At 39.9% G+C, this 20,989-nt stretch overlaps 1 protein-coding gene across 4 annotated transcripts in view; it reads right to left on the minus strand.

The window, feature by feature from the left end:
- The window catches only part of TMEM132D (transmembrane protein 132D), a 215,712-nt gene that overhangs the window by 128,399 nt on the left and 66,324 nt on the right, over window positions 1–20,989 (minus strand). Inside the window, exon 1 of one of the 4 annotated variants that reach the window (XM_052690818.1) lies at window positions 14,440–14,552. The exons of the other annotated variants lie outside the window; for them this stretch is intronic. The gene's annotated coding sequence lies outside the window, so the exon portion shown is untranslated. Of the gene's footprint in view, window positions 1–14,439; window positions 14,553–20,989 lie in introns of those variants that run through there. 4 annotated transcript variants of the gene reach the window in all.

Below are 20,989 nucleotides of genomic sequence, written 5' to 3' on the forward strand. Positions count from 1 at the left end.
TTAGTGTTTTCCACAAATAGAGGTAGCTCTTCTTGGAAGAATCACTTAAATATCCCTCTATATTTAGGATTAAAGTTTCAGTTCCACGATCCCAGGAAAGACATTTTTCTGTAGCTTGCCTTGATGCTGTGTTTGCTGCTTGTAGGAGAAATTGCAGAATTTTATTCACCCATTTTACGATGGCAATAGCACTGAGCAATTACCAAAGGATGACCTGGATGAAACAGGGTTAATAATAACTGAAGGTATGTTATTTGTCAATGGATAAAATTGAAGATACCTGAGATGAAAACACTAGGGCTACTGTCAGGGCTCAGCTACTGTCTTGCAAATCTGCTTTATTGAATTGCTTGGCTGTCACAGGGCAAGCTGGATCTTCAACCTGTCAGCTGCTCCTGAGAGGGCTCATGAGGCAGCCTCTTGGTTCAGGCACAGTTCAGAATGGCAAGATTTCCCAAGTGCCATATACATAAGAGGCCGATGACACAGGTTTTTCATGTATTTGCTCACGGTTAACAGTTAAGTACATCTCATTGCACGTTTGCTTAAAATACCACGGCTGGGCAGCACAAAGTAAAGCTGTTGGATTATTTGTATTCACCACTTTACTTTGGGCCAGATTTCATACTGGCAAAGTGGAGGAAAGAAAAGGCTTACTAAACTTTTCAATTTTTTTTTTTCCCCCCAAAACAATGAGTTTATTCAGCTAAATATATTCATAGCAGTTTCTACAGCTTGTTATTTACCTCTGGAGCAGTGTTCTGAGCCTTGTAAGTACCTCAGTCCTTACCCCAAATCAATCACAGCAAACAAAGCCCCTGGGAGCTCTCGATCCCTGAAAACCTGTCAAGGCTGACAGGATAGAAAGCAAGGGAAGGGAGAAAGAAAAACGTAGAAGGAAGTCCCACAGTCAATACATCACACCTGAAATCAAGCAAATACATTCCCTAAGTGCATAAAGATAGCAATTCCCAATTCTATCTCATGATCCTCAAACCACAGTTTACTCTGGTGATAAAAGAGGCTTCAACTCAGCTGATTTGAACGCAGGCGTTGTCCTTTTCCATTTATCAAAGCATATTTTAGCTTCTCCCTCTTTTTGCAGCTTACAACCAGCGAGCATTTAGCTTTCAGCCCGTGTCATTACTGCAGGCTGATAATGGCTGTGAAATCGTTACTTAAGTGTTGTATAAAGTGGAACAGCTGGCTGGTGAAAAATAACAGCCTTACAGCACGTGTAGTGCTAAGTGCCATGGGATACTGCCGACAAAGTGCCTGGTTTGAAATAGTACAGAGAAGGGAAAGACAGAGCCAGAACACACAAATTCACCCTCTAGACATGTCAGAGATGAAAGGCAAGGAGTATGCAGGAGCTGTGTGCCACAGGCACGGCTCCCCCTCCTCATTTCACTCCTGACTGTGTCCTGCATGCAGCACACAAACACCACACACAGCTTCACTCCAAAACAAAGTGTGTGTAAACAGAGTGTAACCCTTAAGCAGATGTAAATAAAGGTGTTTTAGATCCATGACATTGAATCTAGCTTTCTATTCCTGCAAGCACTCAGGGCAAAGATACACAGGAGCTTTTCACGCTCCTTCTGAGAAAGTGAGCTACTTTTCACGTTAAAGCAAAGGCAAAAAAAGAGAGAAAGACTGTTAGCACTGGTACTACCCCTGGTTATCATCCTGTTACCAGTGGTGTCAGGAAGGTGGCAGATAAACTGTTTGCAGAAGGGTATATTTTCAGGAGCTCCTAGGCACCAAGCAGACATCGCTGCCACTTAGCATGCTCCGGATTTGACTCATCACCATGGCTGCTGAAAGCTCTTCAGAAATAATGTGAGGGAGTTTCTATTTATCTTCAGTGCTTTTTCCTGCCCTGAGCCTAATCTTGACCCAGCAATGACCACGTGATGTCTGTATGCCAATATTTCACCTCCAGAAGCAATCTCCTCCCTTTCCAAGGTCTTAATTTTGCTGAACAACCTCAGCACCAGTTCTATTCTAATTGTAGATATGGGAAAATATGTCTTACAACCCAATCCTTTAGACTGCTGCCAATTATTTTCCCTTTAGTTGGATCATATATCAGGAGACTTCATTCTAACCATCTGAAGACCGAGCTTTTCGTTTTAGATCAACCTTGACCCAGCTTATAAAAATGAGGATTTGGATGCCAGGATATAACATACAGAGTGGCTCCTGCAAGGCTTTCTTGCACTTATTTTCCCCACTGACTACTTCACGTACCAATCAGTGCTGTCAGTTGTTTTCAGAAGATACCTCAAAGTTTCTTCAGGTTACACTAATAGTTTCACTGATTGAAAATCCACAACAGAAGAGAATCGGGAGTCCCTGAGATACTGATGGAGTTAGAATAATTTATGGAGAGCGATCTAGCACAACATAAGCTATTTAAAGCTGTATAATATACAATATACCCACAAACTCTTATTAAGGTCTGTGGTTTTCAGCCCTGTGAGACAGAAACCAGTTATCATTATGCATCACCATGAAAGCAGATTAAAATTAAATCAATCTGTTTATCTGTGGGTTTGCAATGCAGCTTTTCCTAAGTATAACACATTCCCCACCTAATTAACGTTTCAGGGGGAAAAACCATTCCACCCAGACAACAAAGCACCTTCGTTCAAATGGAGATATTACCAAAAAATATATAGTCCAGGTGGATTTATTTCAATTAGTACTAGGGCACAGTACATATTTAGGATTCAAAAGCTGAATTTTGCACACCAGGAGTTAAGTGAAATAGATCTCTCTGTAATACGTATCTCCAGGACTTGAGAAAACTGCCCATAGTGTTTGTGGTTTACATGTATGCTGTCGTAGATATATGTATAAATGCAAGCACTGCATACAGATTTAGGTTTTATGCCTGTGGCTTTCAAAATGGAAGGCCATATTAAATTATGCAAAATACACCAGTGTCTGGAGAATTAAAAGTGAAGTACATTTACAAATCAATCTGAAGGAGAAACATACAGTCTGTAGTCTGACCTCTATTTGGTTTATTAAGCAGGTCACGAGAGACCCCAATTCTCAGTAGGAACCAGAACTTCTGATGCTCTGCAGAACTGGATCTTCCTCTTGTAGACGAGCCCTGAGTCAGAGCTCAGGAAGCAAACCTTAGAAGGTGTGTGAGTAATAAGAATAGCAGCACTGTGCCTCCCTGGAGATCCCAGCAGCTGTCATTCTGGGACTCCCAGCACAAAAGAAAAGGCTTTTCATGTACTTCATGGGTGTGCAGAAGTCTGGCTGCTGCACCTTCCTGCTGGTTTCATCTTGTGGAACGTATGCAATGCCAGATAAGTGGCAAAGCAGCAAGAAGGAAGAAAATAGCAGTGATGTATCCTGAAGTGACACTATAGAAACAGAGGCTACCAGCAGGCAAAATCTCAGTAACAGGATAGATAAGACACCACTATTACAACTGGAGACATTACTTTGAAGAGTTGTCCTAAGGAGCTACTATTGTACGGATGGACAAGCTGGTGCTCCAGCCTATAGCCATATAACAGTACAAATGATGAAGCAAGCATAGAGATGCTGAAGGGGAGATAAAATCTGAAGGTTCACAGTTTGAGAGCAAGGTGAGAAGGGAGTCCACACATTGTTTACCCCAAGCTACTCACCAAATAGAGTATTGTAATGGAGCAGTGATTTACTGTCACCTCTCCAGGCTGTATGGCACTTTTTCCTACAGGAATAGAAAACTGAGAAATAATGAGCAACAATGCTAAACTAAATATTTATGTATTCAAGTATGTGAAGGAAGCTGTTTGTTTACAGAAATGAAAGAAGAAGATGAATAGCACTGCCTGCTGATTTAAAGTGGTTGGGAGCCCAGACTGCTTCCAACTATCGTTTCCAAAATAAATGCAAAATATGATGTAGGGTCTGAAATGTATCTTTCTAAATTGCCTGTAAAAGGAAAACAATGCAACACAATTCCTTCCTTTCCTGACCAGGCATCAGCAAAACAGCTAACAGCACAGCCTGTACTTCAGACAAGTTCTTTAATAAGACTTTGCTTTAAGAAGGGGGCGAAAACTTACCAAATGACTGGAGATTTTGTGCACGGAAAAATCGAGTGTCATTTACCTTATATTACAGGTGCAAAAAACAGCAGGTAACAGCTACCAAAGCAAGCAAAGGGAGCTGACTGTGAGCAATCTCCAGAGAGTCATCCAGAGCACAAGGCACACATAATGAGGGATTATCCAGCTACCCATTGTAGGCTGAGTAAAACCAAGCAAGGAATAACAATGTTTTAATGGACATTTATTTATATGTGTGCCTCTGAATGTGCATACATTTTTATGCTGAGCAGACACGCAACAAGAGAAGGAGCCCTGGATTCGTTTAAATTGGCTGAGAATGTTAGGAGCACAGTGAATGAAGCAAAGGCTGACGGACCACACAGCATGAGTCTTCCAAAGACAGCAGTTGCAGAAATATTCTCTGTATCTACCAAGAATCAATGGGATTACACTATGACAAGGGATATTTACACATCAAGAAAGCTTTTTATGACTAAGGAGGATGGCAAAGCACTGGAACAAATTGCCTGGTGCTTTTGTACAGTCTCAGGCATCAGAAGAGACTGTACCTGTCAGAGATGCCAGAAGAGTTTCAGGTTTAGCCAGCAGATGGAATAGATTCCTCAATGCAACAGCAGTGTGTATCAATACCTAAGAGCCTCAGGAAATCTCTGGACTTGCTCACAGAGAAAACAGCTCAGATTCAACCTGCAGTTGAGGCTCCTGGCAGACTTAGAGCTACAGCAAGCAGGTGAAAAGCTCATCTCTCTGAAGGCATCTGGGCATGCTCTATTCAGAGCAGTTACCCTGAGATATTCATCCACTTGGAGTGGTAAGACTGTTTCTTTGAGCTTACCTGTAAATCAGGGTCTGATGCAATAGTGTTTTGAAGTCAGCCCCAGCTCTGAATTTGCCCTTTCCCAACAGTGACAACTTGAGAGTCACAGCAGTCTTAGTGAAAGATGCAGTACTTGGATGTGGTACCAATTCATTACTGGAAAGCTTACTTCAGAATCTGTAAGCGGGACAGTTCTGAACTACTTCCAAATCACATCCTAATGCAAAACGAAATGACAGTCACTGAGTAAGAAATGAGAAGATTACCTCGGTAGTGCTAACGAAGACCGATCAGTGAAAATGAGTTAGCAACGTTCCCTAGCAACTTCCCACAGCTGCAGACAAAATCATCTTATGGACATCACATGGATTGCGAATACAGTTACTTTAAATACAAATTCTCTCATCCATTTCCTACACGCAGACCCCTCTAGGAGGTAACACAGGAGCAATTTACAGCAAGCTATACCATAGCATTATCTTGCCCCAGAATTAATAAAAAAGACCCACGGATCCATATGAGCTCTGTTTGTCCTTCACTCAATGACACACATGTCAGATGTTCAAAGAACAGCATCAGAGAAGCAAAAAAGCAGCATATCACATCTTAGCAGCAAAATCCCTGAGTCTGCAAACCCTTTTTTCAAAAATGCGTTTCCTCACTCGTGGGAGCAATTTTGCTGATTCCTAATGGCATTACTTAAGGTTTACTGATTCAGATCTATAGTAAAGAAAATGTAAACTAATGCATAATTAAAGAGTTCCAATTCTTTAACAGAGAAATAGCCTGTGTTGCTTCAAAGCATTGCTATCAGCATTAAATGGATATTCACTAAGCAAATCAAACAGTGGTTTTTGTTATACACATAAAATCTAGGGCTGTATGCTATACATCCACTCTGACACATTTAACCACTTCTGTGCCACTTGCACAAGAGGCTATTAGAGCAACATTTGCTAAATAATAGCAAGGAGTTCTGCTGCAGGCAAACCCTAACATCTCAGTGCAGCCACTGATGCAGAAGGGAGTTCAATTAATGCAATAATGACACTGTTCAAAATTATTCTGTCCTTAATGTAGCATTGCCTGTATCCAGCAGCAGCAGCTAACCCTGGTGCATGTCACAGCACAGTTCTGGTTCTGATTTTTATGTGGGAAGAACCGAAGAGGAGGGCTGGGCTGATCCAAGTAAGCAGAAACAGAGATGACTTGGAATTACGCAAAACCCTCCTTGTCAGCTGCTCTACAAGATAGAGCTATTTTGCAGGAACACAAAAGCAGCTGGTAATCCTCTCCACATGTAAATCCTGAAAAATTAATAATTGCACCTCCTCTCAGCCTCAGATTTCATGCATTTCCATGGACTGATTTATTCTACTTGTGCATTTTAATATAAGAAAAATGAGAAGGATGTGGAGGCTTCTCCTCACTACATGCAATTGTTCAAATGAACCTGCTGTAGAATGAATGGGTAGGAAAACACTACTGCCCACATAGCCATGGTCAAATATAAATGCCATAAGGAAATCAAAACATCAACACTATGGATGAAATGGCCAAATGACAAATTGCTGAGAGAGACAGAACAGAAGGGGGCTGAATAAACCAAGATGCAGAGAGAAAATCTGCAGAGAAAGGATCTAGGAAAATAATTTCAACCATGAGTTTATCAGAGATCGACTTTCTCTCATTCTTTAAATCACGAGAAATGTAAGCTCTCGTTTCAGGAATCCCTACGCTCCTATTAGAAAGTAAGGATTTTACAACAGAGCATAACACTACCATTCAGCATGGGAAACCCGTATGGTTACAGTGAGAAGGAAATTAATAGTCTGCCTGGGGATTAAGGCATCTTTCAGATCTAGTAAAACCCCAATGTATGCTGGCTAAGCCTCGCCTCTGATCAATTAACTTCTGCTCTCCTGCCAAGTGGATTTGCAGAACTCAAACCTGCTTTTGGAGGAGGTCTTACAGTCGTATTGACAGCACTGTGGTCAAAATTAATGTTCAGAAAAAGATCAGAGCACACTAGATGAGGGCAAACGAGAAACTTAGAGTATGCTCAGGATGCAAACTGAACATTCAATAATGCTTACACATCAAATCTGATACCAAAAAACTACGTGACTGAGTATTACCCATTTAAGAAAATACACAAAAATAAAAATTATTTTCCCAAACAAGATACCAGTAGCAACAGAGATTTGTTCTCATAATAGGTACTTTGAGGCATTCAGTATGTTCTATTCCATGAAATGTACTGTACAAGCTTCTGCGACCAACTGAAGCACCACAGACAATTGATGTTAGCAGAATATAACAATAGTATTTTGACAACTGGGTTAAAATTGACATTAATAAGAAAACACAAAGCCTCGTGAGCTAGCACAGCGGACAGACGTTAACCTTGGTTTCATATTTACTGAGGAGACTCAGTACAATAGTCCCATTGATGACAATGGGGCAGTGGAACCACTCTGATTTAAAAGCAAAGTACCCACATCCCACAGATCCCAGGTATAACACTTCTCTGGAGATTTCTGGTGCAAGAACAGAGCTAACCCATCCTCACTTAGCCTTCAGATCAAGGTATTCCCAGGTAATTGGTGAAGAGTCACAGATGTTACTCTCACCTTCTTTGATATATTTTTTTTCTTAAATGAGTTTAAGGGAAAGGAAAGGCAGGTATGTTTTCCATAAAGAACATCTCCCTAGCAATAGCTGGAACCTCCATGTAAATAAGGTGTGTACAAGGCTATCATTCTGAAAAACACACAATTATACTCCCAAATACAGAGGTAAACGAATCAATAAACATTGGTAATGAAAAATTAGGTCTGCAGCTCATTCAGCCTCATTGAAATTAGCAGCTCATGAGCTACCTTTCACAGATTCTTTATAGAAAAAGTTCTCTTTGAAGACCTATTTCAAGTCCACAATAAAGGTAGCTCTGTGCGTCACGCTCCACTGCACGATCCTTTGAACAACTGCCTATGCAGCTTGAGGCACTTTGTAGAGGAACTAATTAAACAATGGCCCCTGCCACCACGGGTCCTGCTGTGAGAGAGCTGATGATGACGTGACACACGTGCTGCAAGCAAAGAGCACAAGCAAGCAAACCATGACAACAACCAAGAAATCAAAGGGTTGGGGGAAGGACGGCAAGTGTGGTTGGTATTTAAATGTATTCCTTACCACCATACTGTGCTGTGGTGAAAGAGCCATGAAGGGGACTCCGAGGGGGCTGCACAGTCACACAAGGCCAATATAGGGCTTGGGAAAAAAAGGTGCCTTTGCACTTACAGAAAGAAAGCAGCAAGTGGCAGCCTCCAATCTGTGGCTACTGAGACTCTCTTGGAACTGCTATTTTTGGCCAGGAGACATGGAAAGAGAAGCATAATTAATGGTATAAAAAGTCCTTTCTGGTTGACAGAACTGCTGGTTGCCTCTACAGATTGACAAAAGGACCATTTTTCTCTTGACATATTGCATTTGCAAGCAAATATATTGAAATAAAGATGTCAGGCATAAATATTTTAGCAATCATCATCACAAACCTCTCTTATTATTAGGATTACTTCTATTAGGATCTTATAAAATTCGTGGCAAAACTTGTAATTCAGTTATATCTCAGTGATCAAAGTCTCCTATAGTTTTTTTTTTTAGGAATCACTATTTGCTTGTGTTGCAAACATCAAGAAGCTGCTTGTTGCAAAAGAGCCACTTTGGGTAAGGATGGCATAAACCCACCAGTCACTACATGTAACATAACCTACTCACTGCCCACTCCATGGGGATGCAGACAACCTCTCTGACTGGAGAGATTGTTTCCTGTGCAAAAACACTGGCACCTCAACATCTTTATTTGGGCATTTCCTACTCAAGTGTTAAAAAAAGATGCTATCAACCAGAATACACAAGCATCGTGGACACACTGGGTCCTTGTGCAAGATGTGGCACACAGAATGATTGCATGCACAGAGTAGAGCCAAGCAAGGCATCTTCACTGTAGGGGGGCTGAGGGGAGGGGAAACTGGTTACAAAGGGCAAATAAATCTGCCTCAGGTTTTTTTCTAAATAAAGAATTTTTTCCTTTTCCAAAAATATATGCCTGGAAGTCAGGGAGTGACTGCTGGGGAGATTTACTAAAATAGTGCACACTCGAAACAAAACCCCCAACAATTTAATCTGACAAGGCCTCCTGAAGGCAATTTGAAGACCTTCCCTCTAGGAGACTTTCTGACAGAACTATCACTACATATACATACACACACTGCAACAGCATCAAATGATGCACTAATTAATTTTCAGTCCACTTCATCAAAAACCAAACCCACTCTGAAGGGAAGAAAAGCCATTAACAGCACCTGAGAGTCAAATATGAGCAGTGTGCTTAACAAATTCTCTTTGTATTAGCAGGGAGACAATAGGTGTGGTACATACAGTTAGAATGAATTATCTGATGACAAATGCTCTTTAAGTTCTTCCTTGAAGAGGAGCAAATTTTGACTGTAATTTGGAAACTGCAGCACTCAGCATAGTACTGCATATCAGAGGCATTATCCTTTTATGCATTGACTGACCAGAGAGCCTTAAGCTGTCTTTGGATGTGCTCTTCTCAAAACTAGGGGCTAATGAAACAGACTACCACTGATAGCAGCATTGCAGAGAAAGACTAACTCATGAAGAAAACAGATGCAATTTACATCTCTACAAAAAAGCAGTTTTCAACCCTCTTTCCTACATCTGCACTCCCAAGGAGTTCTCTGCACCAACTCCATTCCACTTTCAGCATTTCTTATCTTGCTCTATTCTGCCCTTTTCATTTTAGCATTCACCCGATAAAACTATGAGATTTACTCGTAGTTAAGGAACTCTCTACCCATTACTCTTTCTGGCTTCCTTAGAATTTCCTTTAGAAATTCTAGCCATTATTGTTGACATATACTGGAGCTGCTTCAAAACTGTGCTACCTAATAAGATAACAACCCCTGCAAAACAGCGCTAGCACCAGAAGAATTGACAAAGGCTTTTACTCAAGAGCACCGAATTGTGAAGCTGACATTACTATTGCTAGAAAACTGCCCATTGATTTCATTGGTCACTGAGGATAGCTCAGGTTCATTGCATACAAGTCTATTTTAAGACATTACTGAAACAGCACTGTACTGCAAAGGTGTGTTAAATCACATGGCTTTACTTAGAAAGATGTGTTTGGAAATCAAAGGGTGTAATATACATATTTGCTCCTGTTCTGCACAATAAATTATTTATTAAGCCCGTTTCTCATTTCAAGATTCCTAGACAGGTAGTTAAAAATACTTGAAATGATTTATTCAAGGTTGGAAACACCTGCAGCATCCATAATGCATCTCAAAACAAGCCGTGTTGCTTCCAGAACACACATCATTTTCACCAGTAGTTTGAGACGTCTATAAAACTTCTGAAGAAGTTTAATAAATCTTCCCAAACAGATGCATATAATTGATCTTATAAATTTCCCATGGAAACAGGAGGAACCACTCATTTTTTACACCCTGAGAGGTACCGTGTCTATTAGCTTTCCAAAGGTACCAAACCTTCTCCACATTCATTTATCATTCAATAATTTTGCACTTCAACCTGCTTTTAGCTAACTGCTTTTCTCACCCTCAGCTCACCTGTTAGATGCACCAATCCACCCCTGTCATTTTCAGAAGCGTTTGCACAGCCTATCTCCAGTTTGCACTCTTGAAAAGGATCTGCTCTAGCACTGTTGCCACATCTTTGTTGATTTGTTACTAGACCACTAAGAGGAGTTACTAATTACTGCTTATGAAAGAGAAGTACAATTTTTGACAGTGCAAGGAAGTACATAATTTCCATACGAGAAAGGGCTCTTAGCATTCACAAAGGAATGTAGAAGAGATGGCACTACTTGTATTATGAATATGCACATTACTATTCTAAAATTGTTGTCACTAATTCACCTTTCCAATTATAAGCCCATTTTTATACTTTATATCACTAAAAAGAGAAACACTAGTTGCGAGTTCTGCTTGAAGCAGTATTTATTAATAACAATATAAATAATACATATGTAAGACTAATTTTAATTCTGTCACCTAAGTTTGGGGTTCCAAGAATTTCTGACATCTAATTGCTCTGTATCACTGCAATGCATTTGATCTGCTTCAGCCTCACTTGGCACGGTTTGGTACTGTGGTTTATAACGCAGTAATTCCCAGTACACAGTTCTAAATAAATGTGTCTCAGTGAATAATATTTTTCAAGTTGCTTCTGTTAAATGGTAGACTACATGTTCATACATTCTAATAAATTATTTTTGAAACCTTTGAGAAGTTTCCTAATTTTAAAAATATGCATTGTCATATTGAAAAGAGGCATTTGTTTATTAGTAGTTTTATAGATTAAAAGGGTCAAGTTGGTCCTTAAAGAACGCGTCCTCAGACCAGACATTTTTCTGCTTATTCCTACTGGCCCCTGGAAGGCATCATTCACATGGACAAAGTAACCACATGCAGACAGTTCTCTGCTGAGTGAGGTCCTACAAATGCTGGCTCTGTGACAACCTGAGAAATCCCAACTATGCAGCCTCCATTCTGACACATACCTTAACCATAACACAATTTCATGAGCTTATGAACACAACAGGAACACACCACCATTAGCAGTCAATAGGATCTAGTCTACAAAACAATTTAGATACTGGAAAGAATTCCAAAAGCATTACGCCTAAACGAAAGAGAAAAGAATTCCACATCCACAGTCAAAACAAAGCACATTCAGGTGCCAAACCCATGGCACATCCCTTTCCAAGTCCAGCTGCAGCCTATCTGAATGACTTCCATTTGCAAAGTGTGCCTAAGTGACTGGAACAGAAAGAGGAATCATTTTCTACCTTGGTAAAACATCATTTTTCTCCTCCTGTGACTGTACCAAGGTTTGAGACAATCAGTTCTTATTTAATAGCTATAGGTTTAATAGCTACAATTATCACCTAAAAAGAAATAGGTAGCAATCCTGACGCGTATCTGAAATTAAGTCCTTTTTGGTGGGATTGGAATACACCCACTGTCTTCTCTCATTGTTTATATCCAGCATTTGACTTCATGCCGATTTTTCCCTATAAAGCACAATGATTTAGTGGTTGCTTTCTGAGTTTCATATGGCAGCTGGCCAGGTTTTAATTCCCCCAATCAGCTGATAATGTATTCTTCACAGATTAAATCATGATGTGCCAGGAGCCAAAGAGAAGGGTAGCATCTGAACGACTGGCTTCTGCTTCATTCTGTGAAATATTGATTGCCAATAATAGTAAAAATAAAATAGTATACTATAAGTTCTGAGAAGCAATTCTCTGTAAATTCCAAACCTTTAAACTGTAATCATTGTGAAGGAAAAGTAATGCACATCTTAAGGATCTCAAATGCTGCTTCTGATACTCAGTCACTGGTCAAATCTGAATCTAAACGGCTGTTCTCTTAATGCCCACAGGATACAAATGGCCCAGTTGAGTTTACAGCAGTAATAAAGAACAGACTTTGAGACTGAGTGTAGACTGATACATACAGCAGAGTGAAAAATAAACACACTAAAGCTGCTACATAATTCTGTCAAGCATATGGTTAAGTTACGATTTTATTTAGAAAACAGATTGTGAGAGTGAAGTGATGACAGATGAGGGTATGTTGGTCAGTCATAAATAAGGGTATTCTAATAGGAATTGGGCTTGCTACTGATTATATGCTGCCACACAGATTTAGTGAGATCTAATCAGTTAGAAAATATGGCTTCTTAAACACAGGCTGCAGCTCATTTCCAACTTTTGGTTGCTCACTTGAAAATCCATGAACATTACACTGCATTCAACCTTTGAGAGAGTGATCAGGGAGTTACATTTATAGACTCGATTAGGCATCCTGGTTCCTTGTAAAAGGGCAGGATTACTCCTTTAAGAATGGCTTTCCTGATCCCCAGTGCTCCGCACAGAGATGACTAAACCAGACATAAGGAAATGCTAGAGGCAATCTTAAGTCCTTTTTCTGACCCAGCTTGCTCTACAGCGCTTAGATAGGTATCACTGGCTGCATCAAAACTAAGAGACCAGGGAGCACTTTCAAGCTATTCCAGGATGCTCCACCTACACTTGAATTTCTTCTGGGACAAAACCTAGGTGTATACGAGCTCCTGTGACTACTTCTGCAAGGAAGGAAAACCAAGTGTGTGAGCAAGAAGAAAAGCACAGTGTGCTCCAGCCAGGATCCCAAGCACCCAGAGATGCACTCTTGATATTGCGATAAATTTATGCAGACTACCCTTCTACTCCAGCTATCTGGAGCAGGAGAGAGGAAAATCCAAGCATAAACCTCTAGCTCATGCATTCCTTTTACAAGACAATACAAGAATCATTCATTCTAGCAATGCAGTGCCACCATCGCTGCTGGAGGCCCTGAACAAACAGCTTGTGTCTGTTAAACTTTGTGCTGAAATCAATGTTATCAAAGCACTATTTCTACTCATGCTTTGAGAGCATCATCTGCTTAAAGACCTTTTCACATTCTTAATCCTATACCAGGTGAAAAGATAAACCAAGCGTGTTTTTCTCAGAACTGAGATCTCTTAGTAGTAGTTAATGCCAAAAAAAAAAAAAAAAAAAAAAAAAACTGGAACACAATACATTCTTTCCTCTTCTGAATCATTTCAATCAAACTGGTTACAGGCTGAATGCCAGGTGCCAGCGTAACTTCATGTTTTTCAGCTCTAAGTAACTGAACTTCATGGTAGTTTTGAAGTTAAGTGAGGCTTTATTTCTGTCTCACTCTGTGTTCATTTCTGAGATTTGGCCAAAGCCTTTGTTCAGAATTGCTCTGTTCGTACTTGTTGCAATGCAGCTCATTTCTCAGGAGCAGAGAAAAATTAAATAATGCCACAGAAATGGAAATATCACATATCTCTGTGAGAAGACAAAAACTATACTGTTAGAGCATGAGCTGTCTCAGAAAACATACAGCAATTAGCGAAAGTAATTTTACAGAAGCCAAAAGACAGATAAAAATGTAATCCCCTGCATGTCCCTCATACACAGTAAAGAAACAATAAAATGAAGCCCCAGTCACCTTCTGAGCCCCTCTCCTGCAACAGCCATTGCCAGCTCATCAGCAAACCCTGCCAAAGCCATTTGCTGCTGAGGCTGACACACCTGTCCCTAATGCATATGAGGGATGCCTATGACTTTTCTTTTGTATTTTCAAAGCCAGGAAGGAATTTCACACCTCTTAGAATGTCACTCAGCCTGAGGTAGGATCACTGCAGCCACAGAAACGTCTGTGAAAGCAAATTATAACTTCTCTTTTCCTAAACTCCTCATGGCTGTAGCCTCAAGGGGAAGAAACATGAGTTGAAAGCTGCAGCACTGCTCTTTTAGCACTGCTGATCCTTGGAAGCTGTGCAATTGCTTCTGATAAGTTCTTTGCGATACCAGGCAAATTGTTGTTAGAAATATCAATAGTCTTACATAGGAAAAAGTTGACTCACCCAGCTGGTGATAGGGTCTCTGGCTACTGAACCCTTCTTCTCAGGAAGCGGCCTTCATTCAGGAGATGTTCTCCTAAGCTAACCCTTAAACAAGCCACGGAGCTCATTTGGGTCCACTCCTTCCAGTCACGTGAAAAGCACAGGTGAATTGCTCGCATCTGTGCTTCCTGGGCCAGCCATTCCCTCCACCAGGTGCTCAGTCATCAGTCAAGGCCATGACATAAAAGTTCCCTTACAAGTACAACCTGGCTTGGCACTGAGACCTTGAGCACCCACAGAGGCAAACTCAGGTCTCAAGAGGAATATACTTACAAATGCTCTGAAGCAAATTATCCATGAAACTGCTCTAGAATATCATGCAGTGTCCTAACTCTGCTACATTATATATGTGATCAACTAGGGATGGGTGGTAAAAAGCAAGAATTTAATTAGAGGCTACTGTTCAAGCAACATGCCAAATCATAAAGTATACAACTGGGAGAGGAGCTACACCTCAGCACTGCAAATGTTTAAGTGCCAGCACTGTAGCAGCAGGGCCACTCTCAAATACAGAGCTCATTTTGACAGCCCCAAGCCAACACCAAGAGGTATGCACCTCTCAGGCACAGGACTGCTTTGGTAGCAGCCTTCAGAAAACAGAATCTGTGAGCCCCATTTTTTCTGCACATCTTGCAACTCTATCTTTGTACTTAGACCACTGCCACAGGAGAAATCATTCAGTATTCAAACTTTCAAACTCACTTTGGAAAGATAGAGGCAGTTGATAACAGCAGCTTATCTGTTCACACCTGAGTTCCACTGAAGAATTTCAGCACATGAAAATAAAAGAATAATTCAAAAAATAGTGGTAGTGTCACTCAGTGAAAACATATAATGTGAAAGGTAACCTATACTGCAGTTCCAAGTCAATCCTCAGCAGTTAGTTGTTCCAAATGGCTGTAACAACAACATGCCTGCACAGTGCAACTAGGGAACCAGATAGCTCATTTCTGGTTTGTCTGTTCGCTGTTATTCTACTAATTATCTTTATCTTTTTACCATTGTTATCAAACATGATGTTAATCAACTTTGCTGAACTGCCTTTTCTTGGTTTACATCTCTTGTGTTCAAGCACAGGAGCTTGGGAGGGTCAGAAACAGAGAGCTGCACCCTTTGTGCATCAACCAGAAAGCATGGCTTGCTCTTCCAACATTTTTTCTGTGTGGCACATATAGCACATGAAAAGGATACATATCTTGGACCACAGCTCGATTCAGTGCTAAATTTTGTTACTAACGTGGTTAGGTATTCAAAACAGCAATGTTCCAAGCTGCGTTCACAGAGCACTGAAAATGGCTGAGAATGCTGCATCTCTTTGTTCAGTTCCATAGCAAGGATAAGAGAGGCTGATCAGAAATCTGTCACTGGCCCACACAAAGATTTCTCGGTGTGTGGCGTGTACCTGTTACTGAACACAGTTATGTAGGAGAGCAGAAAAATAACTGATAATTACTAGGCTTTACATGCCCGTTAGGTTAAGGATTCTTGCAAGTATGTTCATCTGGCATCGCATTTGCATTCTGATAGAAGAGATAAAGTGGATATTAAATCTATTGGTTCTTTTTGGGAACAAACAGAAGAGAAGTCTGTTAAATGGACAAAGAAGAAAAAAATCCTAGCTATTCCCCATGTATTGTCTGACTTATCTTCAAAACCTGCTGGTGTGCTTAATATATCAAACAGGGAGGCTGGAAGGCATTCTGGTACAATGAAAGAGGAAAAATAATCAACTTTACTCTTGACGTGACACTGGGCAATTCAGCCACACGTTCTTTTCTTGAGTCAGATTTTTGTAAGTCTACAAAGTTTAACATTGCTTGTTGCTATAGTTATTGCTGATTTGAACTAGACAGATCTACAACAACTATCATATGGCTTTGAGTTTTGGATAAAATGGATAAATAATTATACATAGGAAAAGAAATAACATTAAGTAAATTCTAAGTGGAAAGCAGTGAAGGAGGATGAGATCAGCTTTAAGTAGGCTGCTGTTCTGTGTGAACCTTCCATTTGATTACTATTTATCAAAGCAGCAGCACTTAGTCCCATATTAAAAGTGCCTGAGAACACTCAGTACAAAAGCTTTGGTAACTCACTCCTCTTGAAATTATTGAGCCACTAGAGTCATAATTACACTGTCATAATGAAGAGGAGAGAAAAAAAAAAAAGCCCTTCTAACAACTACATTCCCGTTGTAAATTGCATTATGAAAGTGGTAATTCCCTCTGAAGTAGGCATTATCATGTCTTACTGCCCATGTCAGTTCATTATGGCACCGTTGCTATCCCAGTGGAGCCTTCACTTAGTAAATGAATGTTTGGGGACGATATTGCCAACTGGGGACTTATTACTTAATTGAATATGGAAACATTTAGGCCATTAGCATACATTTAAAAGTGTTTTATTTCACAGATGTTAATTTATCTTGGGGAATGCCCTTCTTTCTTCTCCTCTTTCGCTCTCTTAATTCTTCTCTGCAGCTAACTTATTTATTCAGTTAAGTCCTACACTGTTCATTTGCAACCCTGTGGCAAATAGTTTCCTATTTTAAAAAATTCACGGGCTCACATTTGGAACCTGTTTTCCAAAAAAAAAAACCAAAAAAACGAGCAGCCAAGATCTTTCCATCTTCACCCACAGCTGAAAAGTACCATCACATTTTGTTCAGTAAGAAATGAACGTATTTCTGGAAAGAAAGAAAAAAAAAAAAGCAGCTGGAAATTGCAGCAGTCAGTCTTTCCAGATGAGCGCTGGTAAATTCTTCCTATGTAAGGTGGCCTAAGGTTGAGCACCTTCAATCCTCCCTTCTCCTCCCCTCCAGTCCTCCTTGCCCCTCACAGTATTTTATAGCAGTGTTGAATTTAACACTTGCCTAAATGCTTTGGCACTTCTAAAAAAGGGTTTTCTGCTTCTCCAGCATCTGTATTAAAGATGGAAATGATAATGGAGGAGAGAAAGTATTATCACAGAAAGGCATTTTAGTCAAAAGGGGAAAAATCTACTAGAATACATGATACAAAAGAGTCAAATACAATAGCTGCTTTTGCTGAAACCCAGCTGTAAGTTCATATTGTTGCTTCCAGCAGCTTTGATGTTTATTGCTCTTCAATTGTTCCTCCTTTCTCTTTTAGCACATATCTATAGCTCACCTCCCTCCCCCTTCCACTTCAGCAGTGGAAGGCCTATTTAAATGTCTCCCTGAACTACAGTGATAATGCTGAAAATTGACTTTCTGCATCTGGGTTTGAATCTGTCCACAAACAATTGCTTCAGCTGGTGGAGACTGACATTTTTCTTTTAGTTTTTACAGACTGCTCCAGCCTACAAACTGGCAAAGCAATTACTGCGTCTGCAAAGGCTAGATCACAGGCACATTTTTGAAAGGGTATTTTAACATAGAAGTTTTTCTATTCTACATTGGCAACGCAAATCAACACCTATTTCCATTTCTACTCGCAGAGAAAAAATGCTTTAACACATGAACACTAACCAGTGGCAAACATTCCCACCAACATATATATATATATATATATATATATATATCAAAATATATATATAAAACAAAGCAAGGAAACAGGGAAAAACCCCAATGATTTAAAGCCATTTTCAGTATCTATTTGCTTGAGTAATGAAGACTTGAAATAAATAATTCCTCAAACAAGAAGACAATCTTTATACACAAACACTTCAAAGTTTGGGTATTAGGTTCAGAGATCTGTAAAGAGAACTTTTTGTTGCTAAGTTTTATAATGCACATTGCACTCAAATTTTCAGTACCATTGAAAAAGGAATAAGGCCTTAATTACAACAGTAGGAAAATAAGATTTCCCTGCATTACTTCCACATATCTCCTTGCATTTCAGATAAATGCACAGTCACATAGATGAGTCACAGAGAACCACTTAGGTAGCTCCGCAATATTTTGCTGGTCAGACCCTCTGACTTCATTGTAATGGAAAGCAGCAACTTGCCCAAGCTGAGGATCTCTCCCCCATACAGCCTGCATAGCATCAAATCCACTGCACTGTCCTTGCTAGAATCTGGGAAGAATTGGCCCTTTGGTCTTGCAGATTATGAGAATGTATTTTTTGTTTGTTTTTTGAACAACCAATGGAAACAAAATACCACTTAATTTGGAAACAAGCTCTAAATACGTCAACCTCAATCAAAATTTAGAAAACTAACATTATTCTCACAATAACTCTGTAGACAATGCTATGAAATACCCATAAATATTGCAGTAACTGTATGCTTAAGTAAAGAAGCTTCTAGGATCCGTTTGGGCAACAATACAAAATATCTAATCTCAGTATCTGGTGCTGTTTTTAATATTCTGATGGCAGTACTCCGTGTGTTGGAATTCATTGTTGTTTAATTTCATCATTTAAAATTAACTGTTACATATCTAGATCAGACTTTATCTACTACAATACACTTCTAATCAATTATTTTGTAATGAATATCTACCATAAGCTATTATTATTGATACTCTCTGTGAGTTGAATAAATCAGCCAGAATATATGCTGATTTCATAATAATTGTTCTGCTCTCCTCTATTCTTACAGGATTTGAATGCCATGGGCCATAGGTGTTGATGAAACAATGTGAGAAGTCAAAATATTGCAATAATTTCAAATAGAAGATTTTTCCTACCCTCATGAAATGCTCTTGTTTTCCTCAACGCGCTTTATTTTAGAAAAGTGTTTTTGAAAATAGAAACAAAAAATCCTCACCTGGGTGGAACAGAGTGTTTTCCTAGCATGTTAAAGAAAGGGGAAGTTCATTCATCCAAAGATTAACAAGGTGTTTTGTGTATTTGGCCACTAGGATAAACACAAAAGGAGTAAGCACCAAGAAGAATATATGAAGAGCATGCAAGACCCAGCATCCAGCTCCTAAGCTGTCAGTAACTACAAGGTAAGTGCGAGAAACTGGAATGGATGTGTTCATTACAACAACCAGACCTGGCAAAGGGATTCTTGACAGACATTTGGAGGGCTGATAAAAGACTTGTATAACTTTGTCACTGGGTGACACCACATCGCAACTGGGACACATCAGACCTAGAAAGAAACTTTGAAAAGGGTTATGGATAAGCCTTGCTCTATAAATAGACATCCAAAGATGACAAGAGCTCAGCACTGTGAGCCTCTGAACTTCCTCAAGGGTGCATGTTTCCCTGTCCCAGAACAACATGAGTTTCATTCTCAAGAAACAGGAGGCAGATGGGCAGCGACCTACTGTGAGAGCTGTCCCTGTCTCCCTCAGAAAAGTCTTAGGTGTGAAATATATAATCCCTGGTCCTGATAAAACAATAAGAAATCCTCACACAGATCAAACAGCATTAGGGGGAGCATGTGCACAGCAGAGCAGAACACACTCTGTATGTTATCTCAAAACACAATGTTTGATACTTCTTTATCTGTATTAACACACCTTAAAGTCAGGCTGCTCCCTGTAAACTGCTCTTACCCAAGTCCTTCTTCCTGCTGGCTTTGCTTTATCCGTCAGTTGGGAATTTAAGTACATCACAGTGACATCTCCCACTATTAGGTGAAAGTGTGATGGATGACAGGAGCAGCACCTGCAAACAAGGCAGCTCACACATTGTCAGTGCCAATCACACTTACCATCTGTCTTCCATTTATCTAGCACAGACCTGACAGCCTTCTTTCATATTGTTTCATTTCTTACCACAAAGGAGCCTCTAATGTTTTCTCAATTGAGAACTGAGAAGTTCTATGGGAAGAAAATAAAACTCAAAGACATTCATTCCAGAAATTTAACTCGTATTGTCCCAAATCTCCTCATTCCTAGGGAAAACAAACAACAACAAATATTTGCGTCCTACAGCCAAGTTAAGCTGAGTTCTGTGTTCTTACTCTCCCTAAATTAATGAAATTTATAATGAAAAAAATGCTTATCCTTAACTAAACCTCCTAGTGGATTGAAATGCACTTTTTATGCCTTTTAAAAATCACAGACATTCAGCCTCTAACTTTAGACACAGGAATTCTAGAAGTTGCTAATAAGATACAGACTTTCTGGCCTGACAAGGTCATATTGCCAATGGAAACTTCATTTTCCCAGCAGTACCATCTCTTGGTGAAGAGATTACAGCAGAGACTCCCAAAAAATGACAGGGCAGAGGAAAATGTGCAGCTGGGAGAGCAGGGGCCAATGTCTTCTGTCTTCATCAGGCCAGAAGAGTAGTTGAAAGGGAAGAAAAAGAGTCAGCTGCATATACCACAGAGAAGATAAGATTTTCATATTTTTGTTTAATTTCTAATGCAGACAGGGCTGCTTAAATAACAGAAGAAATCAAAGCTACCAGGGGAAGAAAAAGATGCACATTAGGATTCTTTTCAATCTGGCAGAATATGTACATATTCAGGGCTGGGGATGCCATCAAATAGCCCTATAAACCTAAGGCGTAGAGAAAAGCCCATCTCATTACACAGTTTTATGTGGCTGGTAACCTTCCTGATCACTAGTTACTGCCTGATTGTT

This window comes from Tympanuchus pallidicinctus, unplaced genomic scaffold (assembly GCF_026119805.1).
Source record: "Tympanuchus pallidicinctus isolate F22 unplaced genomic scaffold, pur_lepc_1.0 scaffold28, whole genome shotgun sequence".
Classification (NCBI taxonomy): domain Eukaryota; kingdom Metazoa; phylum Chordata; class Aves; order Galliformes; family Phasianidae; genus Tympanuchus; species Tympanuchus pallidicinctus.